Source organism: Macrobrachium nipponense, chromosome 30, assembly GCF_015104395.2.
Source record: "Macrobrachium nipponense isolate FS-2020 chromosome 30, ASM1510439v2, whole genome shotgun sequence".
NCBI lineage: Eukaryota > Metazoa > Arthropoda > Malacostraca > Decapoda > Palaemonidae > Macrobrachium > Macrobrachium nipponense.
The window spans coordinates 18,558,928-18,566,427 of record NC_087218.1 but is presented as its reverse complement, the minus strand read 5'-3'; the positions used below and the strand labels follow the sequence as shown (position 1 = coordinate 18,566,427).

General features: G+C 34.4%; 1 protein-coding gene and 1 pseudogene across 1 annotated transcript in view; one reads left to right on the top strand and one right to left on the bottom strand.

The window, feature by feature from the left end:
- LOC135202351 (uncharacterized) overlaps positions 1 to 7,500 on the bottom strand; it is a 224,275-nt gene that overhangs the window by 177,341 nt on the left and 39,434 nt on the right. The window lies entirely within an intron of this gene.
- Positions 1 to 7,500, top strand: part of LOC135202034 (uncharacterized) — a 44,262-nt pseudogene that overhangs the window by 31,990 nt on the left and 4,772 nt on the right.

The following is a 7,500-nucleotide window of genomic DNA, read 5'->3' as shown; positions in this document are numbered from 1 at the left end:
TGAACTGGCCAAATACAGAAGATATCATCCACGTACCTAAACCAAATAACTTTTTGGGGCAAAATTCTTGGTAAGAGTTTTGTCTCAAAAAATTCCATGTAAATATTGCTAAGGACAGGAGATAAGGGATTACCCATAGCCATGCCAAACTTTTGTACAAAAAATTCCCCATTGAAACAAAATTTACTATCTTTGATACATAACCTTATGAGACTAATGAGATTTGCTACCTTGGAGGGAATGTCATGTGACGCTCTATTTTCCTCTTCCAAATATTCAAGTAAGTCATCTACAGGCACTTTTGTAAATAAAGAGACAACATCAAAACTAACCATATTAAAATCATAATTCAAATTTAAACTATTCAATTTGTTTATAAAATCAACATTGTTTTTAACATTCGTGTTAGAAATATTTCCTACCAAAGGAGTAAGAATTTTACAAGCCATTTAGATAAATTATACGTAACTGAGCCCACTGAACTAATGATTGGTCTGATAGGGTTATTGATTTATGTGTCTTGACTAAACCATACATGTAAGGTAGGAGGCGCATTGCGGTGTAAACTGTTTAATTAAATGGTCCAAGCCCTTCAAAATGGATTTAATTTTGTTTATTAAAATGGGAGTTAACTGTCTGTGGTAGGTTAAGACCTCAGTTTCGTATAAGTATCAGTGTCATTTAGCAATGTCATTATTTTACTTATATAGTCACTTTTATTCATTATTACCACTGATCTTGTTTGTACCTGAGGCCTTCCTCTCCAATTGTACTTTAGTAGCTCCTTGACGATGTCTGAATAAAGACGAAAGCGCTTGGATTTCTGACTATCATTTTCCCGTGGTATTCGCTTATATATATATATATATATATATATATATATATATATATATATATATAGATATATATACATATACAATATAATTTTATCCCATTTCAACTTAGTGCTATATATATATATATATATATATATATATATTATATATATATAACCTTGTAAATTCGTTCATAATTTTAATTTTATAACAGGGCGTTCTTCCAGGGCCAGCGCTAACTCAAAACTATTTTAATCTCCTGTAAAACCAAGATTTTTATCATTCATCTTTTTTTATATCCTTACAGGGAGCATATACGAACAAGTCGCCGTGATCATGCAAAGCCACCTTAAGCTGGTAACAAATTTCCCCTCTAGAAAAAATACTTAAACGTTCAAATGAAGAGTTAAGCTTTTAGTTCTCTGCACGTTCTGTGAATTTTTCTTGTAGGTCTATATATATATATATATATATATATATATATATATTATATATATATATATCATTCGAGCTACAAATGTGCTTTAATATCTAATTCGCTCTACCTCGGAACTGATATATTTTCATATATGTACCGAAGGGGAATTTTTAGTTGATATAATTTTCGTCACTAGGCCGTCCTGATTTCGTTCCCGTCCACTGGACGGTGGTTCGATCCCATGAGGGGACGAAATTATTATCAACTAAAAATTCTCCTTCGGTACATATATGAAAAAAATATAATAATTTCCGAGGTAGAGCGAATTAGATATTAAAGGACATTTGTATCTCGAATGATCTATATAAATCACGGTGATGTGATAATTATATATATATATATATATATATATATATATATATATATATATATATATATATACACACACACACACACACACACATATATATATATATATATAAATAGATATATATATATATATATCTATATATATATATATTATATATAAATGTATGCCCAGGATTAAGAGCCAACGATAGTGTAAGGCCAGTGTAATCTAAAAATTAAAAAAAATTAAATTTTAATTTACTAACTAAAAAGTATATTTTTTTATTAAAAAAATTATTTTAATCTGAAAATTGAAAAAATGAATTTGAATGTAATACATTTTCCTCTATTTCAGCCCCTGGAACGACTGAGGACGGAATTGAGGGCTGACTCGAGTAGCATCGCTCAGTCGGAGGCATTCTCGACCCTCTCTTTCACGCCACCACCGGTACGCCCACGTACAGAAAGGCGATCAGAATTCAACCATTGGAGTAAGAAAATGTCTTTTTTCTTTTTAAACAAAACACGGATGTATTTGATGATCTTTTTGATCTTTTTTAATCTGTGCGGATTTAAAATGGAGTTGTGGAATAGTCCTTCTTTCTTTATACTTCTTTTAAAGGAAGCTTTGTGCAAGAGGAACACAGACATATATATATATATATATATATATATATATATATATATATATATATATATATATACATATATATATATATATATATATATATATACATATCTATATATATATATACATATATATATATATATATATATATATGTAATATACATACACGTTAAGGATTTTACATCACAATTATGTAAAATCCACCTGTAGTTTTATAAATATATATTCCTTGTTAAACTGCAGATGGATTTTACATCATTGCGGACTGTATCCCCATTTTCTTAGAAGTACGACATAATACCAAGCTTCTGCTTATACTTATATATATATGGGTGTGTGTATATAGAATACACACACATATATGTATGTGTAAATATGCACTGCAAATCACTTACGATGAACTTTTATTCATTATCCTTATCTAGTCACCTATTTCACACAATGCTCAGACACATACCACGTTTCCATCATTCATCGCCATAGCAAATTAAAAATGAGTCTAGTTAGTAACACCTAAGGCCTTCAAAAAGTAGATCAAATTAACTTCAAATGTAGCGATATAAATACTACTCTCCTTACAATTATAAGAACCGAATAAAGCCGTAGTTAACGAGAATTTTAAAAGATCTTTTTCCTTTTCTTCCAGGTCTCATGAAGAAAGTTTTTTTCTTTTTTAATCTTACTCGAGTCGGTTTCGCCTTTTATTCCGCGCACGCGCATTATCAGTGGCGCGCGAAGGCTTTTATTCCGCGCATGCACATTATCAGTGACATTTCTTAGAAATTTCTGGTTGTCGTAATCAGACAACGCCTCATCTGCTTTCAGTGCAGTGCCAATTAATAAAGCATATCTGAATACTCCCAGAAAAAAAAAAACAACAAATTACATTCAAAACACTATCTTCAAGTGGCATTTGCGCATCCGATATTGTTCTGCGTCATATAAGCCATGAAAAGGATTTATGAAACCTATGTTGCCTGTATTGTGATTTATCGAGTTCGTCTGTTAAAGTTTCTTAATGAATTGGTTATTTTTCATCTTTCAAGAAGTCAACATGTCTCATTTACACGATCGCGCGTACAAACAGACATTCACACGTCTATGTGTGTGTTTATGTGTTTGTGTATGTATGTATGTATATATTAATGTTTAAATATATACATACATACATACACAAACACATAAATGCACACAGATATGTATACGTGTGTATGTCTGTATGTATGAATACACATTAATATATACGACACAGTATATTAGTTAAGTGGGTATGTTGTTTCTAGACATTACTATTTTTTCTCGGAATAAAACAGAGCAAAAGCCGAACTTTCGGGAATACATAACATTCCCTATCATCAGGGTCACTTATCCATAGAATGACACAAAAAATAAAGCGAAACAGTAAGAAAACTATACTGATGGACTAAATCTAAAAATATTTAAAACAGCTATAAAATAACAACACTTTAAAATGCATAATATAAAATAAAAAAAAGAACATAAAAACCTAAGTTAACTCCAAATCAAAACTTACAAAAGAGCAATAACTAAGTTACAAGAGATTACGTAAAAAGCAAAATAAAATTGCCGAGCAGATAGATATTAGCTAGGTATACACGCAGTGTACTATATATGCACAGCTTCACGTTTGTAAATACGAACGTGTTAAGTAATGCAAGCAACGGAATAGTGCTGCCCATAATGCCCTTTTACATAAATTTCACAAAACAAAACTAAAAATTCTTTTTTAATTCTGGAGAAAGAGAATACGATAGATGGATAAGAGAAACGACGTCCCGGGTTTTATTATTTCACGGGTGTGATTCGCCGCCATGCTTTGCTGCCCTCTGCTCTCCACAGGTGAGGGGGGAGGGGGGCGCTCGTCTAGAGAGAGAGACAGAGCAAAGAATGGGAGAAGATAAGCAAAGCATAGAAAAGAAGAAGAAGAAAGGAGGAGGAGGAGGAGGAGGAGAGGGGAGAAGGGGGAGGAGCAGGATGGAGGAGAGGAAGAAGTAAATGAAAAATTCTAACATATTGCCAATATTAGAAAACAAAACAAAACATAGAGAAGGAGGAGGAGGAGGAGGAGGAGGAGGAGGAGAGGAAGAAGTAAATGAAAAAATTCTAACATATTGCCAATATAAGAAAACAAACAAAACATAGAGGAGGCGGAGGAGGAGGAGGAGGAGGAGGAGGAGGAGGAGCAGGATGGAGGAGAGGAAGAAGTAAATGAAAAATTCTAACATATTGCCAATATTAGAAAAACCCCCCCAAACAAAACACATAGAGAGGAGGAGGAGGAGGAGGAGGAGGAGGAGGAGGAGAGGAAGAAGTAAATGAAAAATTCTAACATATTGCCAATATTAGAAAACAAAACAAAACATAGAGGAGGAGGAGGAGGAGGAGGAGGGAGGAGAGGAAGAAGTAAATGAAAAAATTCTAACATATTGCCAATATAAGTAAACAAAACAAAACATAGAGAAGGAGGAAGAGGAGGAGGAGGAGGGGGAGAAGGAAGTGGAGGAGGAGGTGGAGTAGGAGGGGGAAGGAGGAATAGGAGGAGGAGCAGGATGGAAGAGAGGAAGAAGTAAATGAAAAAATTCTAACATATTGCTAATATGAAAAAAACAAAACAAAACAGAGAAACGGAGTAAGAGGAGGAGGAGCAGGATGGAAGAGAGGAAGAAGTAAATGAAAAATTCTTACATTTTGCCAATATAGGCAAACAAAATAAAACATAGAGAGGGAGGAGGAGGAGGAGGAGGAGAATAGAAATAGAAGAGGGAGAAGAAGAAAATATAAGGAAAGAGAAGGATGAGGCGGAGGAGACAACAGGATGAGAGAGAGGAAGAAAATGAAAAAAAAAAAGTTGCGAATAACAAAATAAGAGAAAGAAAACCAGCCACAGAAAAAGAAGAAGAAGAAGAAGTAGAATAAGGAGCGACAACGGGTAGAAAAAGTGTAAGAAAAGAAAAGAAAAGAAAAAAACTGAAATGTTGCGGAAAGAAAGTGAGAGTGGGGGAGGGTGTGTGGGGCAGGGGAGGTGGGCTGGAGGAGGAGGAGGAGGAGGAGGAGGATGTTGAAGAATAGCGCGCGTGAAGGATCTGTTCTTTACACCGCGAACCTTACACCTTAGTCGGCTGCTTACGGGCAGATTCGTAAGGCCGAAACTCCCGTTGGAAAACAGAGGGGGAGTCGATCGTCTCGATCCCTTTTATTCCTCGAGCAACGAGCGGAGGGTCTCGGGTTATCTTCTTTCCTAATGAAAAGAGATACATTTATCACCGAAACGATCTCATTAGTCCCCGAATCATTGTGTCTCCATTAGAGCGGTCATAAATTTGGATGAATGATTCCCATAGCTAGACTTTCGATTGTGTATGTTTCCTGTCACTTCTCTATGAACAGGTCTGATTTTTTATTTTCTCGACAATCACGATTGAATCATTATTAACTTATAAAAAAAAGATAATTAACTTATCTTGAATTTTTTTTAATTACGTTCGCCTTAACCTAAATGACAATAAACTTATCTTAATCTGATTTTTATGATAAGAGAGTTCTTTGTACTAGACTTCCCCATCTTAAAATATTGACTAAAACATATAATAAGATTCCTTTTATATATAAAAAACTATTAAAAGCAAGAATTAACCTAATGACAATAAACTTATCTTAATGGGATCTGATTCTTATGAAAGGGGAGTTCTTTGTACTAGACTTCCATATTTTAAAATATTGACTAAAACACATAATAGTTTCCTTATATATGTATAAAAAATAATTAAAATCAAGATGATTAACAAGTAGGATAAAAGACTCGTCTTTAATTCTTGGTGAAAGCTCATAAGGAAAGCAGATAGAAGAGGCTTTATAACTATGAATTGATTTAAATCTGCCACCTACATCGGGAGATCAAGCTCACATGCTCTCCCACTAGAAGAACACAATTTCGAAAGTTTGAATTGAACGCATTTTCCTTAAAGCGATAAGAATATATAATAACCGATATACTATTTTCCTAATTCCGTCAAACATAGATGCTACAAATTTCGCCATCGGCGTAAAATCTTGAGGCACGATTGAGATGGTATGGGCATGTGTTGAGGATGGACGACGAGGAGGGAGTGAAGAGGGTATGGGAGGAACCTGTGAGAGGAAGAAGAACGAGAGGGAGACAGAGAATGAGATGGCGAGATGAAGTGAAGGAAGATGCAGAGAGAAGAGGTTTGGTGGAGGATGATGCCTTTGATAGAAGGCAGTGGAGGAGAAGGCGCACCAGGCAACCGACCCCTTGATGTAGGGATAACGGTGGGAAAGAAGAAGATAAAACTTTGAAAGCGTGCTGCAGATTACAATTAGGAAGACCTCCTTAAAAACTCGCTTCAGTTTTTGAATTGCCATAGAGAAACGTTCGGCGCATTCCAGATTTAAAATTCCAATTCATTAATGAGAACAATAAGATTTGCAATCATCACTCAGTCTTTAAATATCATTGCTGATTATTTTGCTTATGCTAATTAAGCAGCTTTGATTCAGAGAGGATTGAAAAGGTTTATGGAAGAAGAGAATCAGTTCCGGAAATATCGCTTATTTTAGCAAACAAAAATGCTTCATTGTAAAGACCTTTCCTTCACTTATTGTTATGGTCGGCATTCCGTCTTCCTTCTTTTAATTTGATTCATTTACTGCCTTTCATTGCTATGATATTATCACTCCTGGGGTAAGGAAATGCATTGTATATTTTTGCATTATTTCAAAAACTTCTCATCTTATTTCATGTTAGGGACAAAATTCCCTTTGATTCAGAAAACCAAAAATCCTTTGAATCACAAAAGACAATTACCCCAGAATGACATAAACAAATTCCCTTTCAGTCACATTTGTATTTTTATTGCCTCTAATTATTCTACGAAAACCAGAGCTTTCTTCCTTTTAAAAAATAGAGAAAAAGAAAAAAAAATACCTGCTCCTACTAATTGCCTCTATCTGTGAGCGACAAAGAACTTCAAAATAATCCCATAGCATAGAGGATGCTTGAGTCATGTGGAAGAACGAATAGCACACAATGCTTAAAATGGAAGTCCAAAGGAAATGATAGATATTCTTCCTTCCTCTTTGGCTGTATTCCATCAAGAGCCTCGCCAGGCCAGGAATACACACCGAGGTAATGTAAAATATGACGATGAAGATAATTCTGTCGCGTGTTTATTTGATGATCCTGGTTGGTTTTTGAAGAGATTCGATGCTATCTTTAGCGGTTATGCTTCTTTGCTTTCATTTTTCTTACT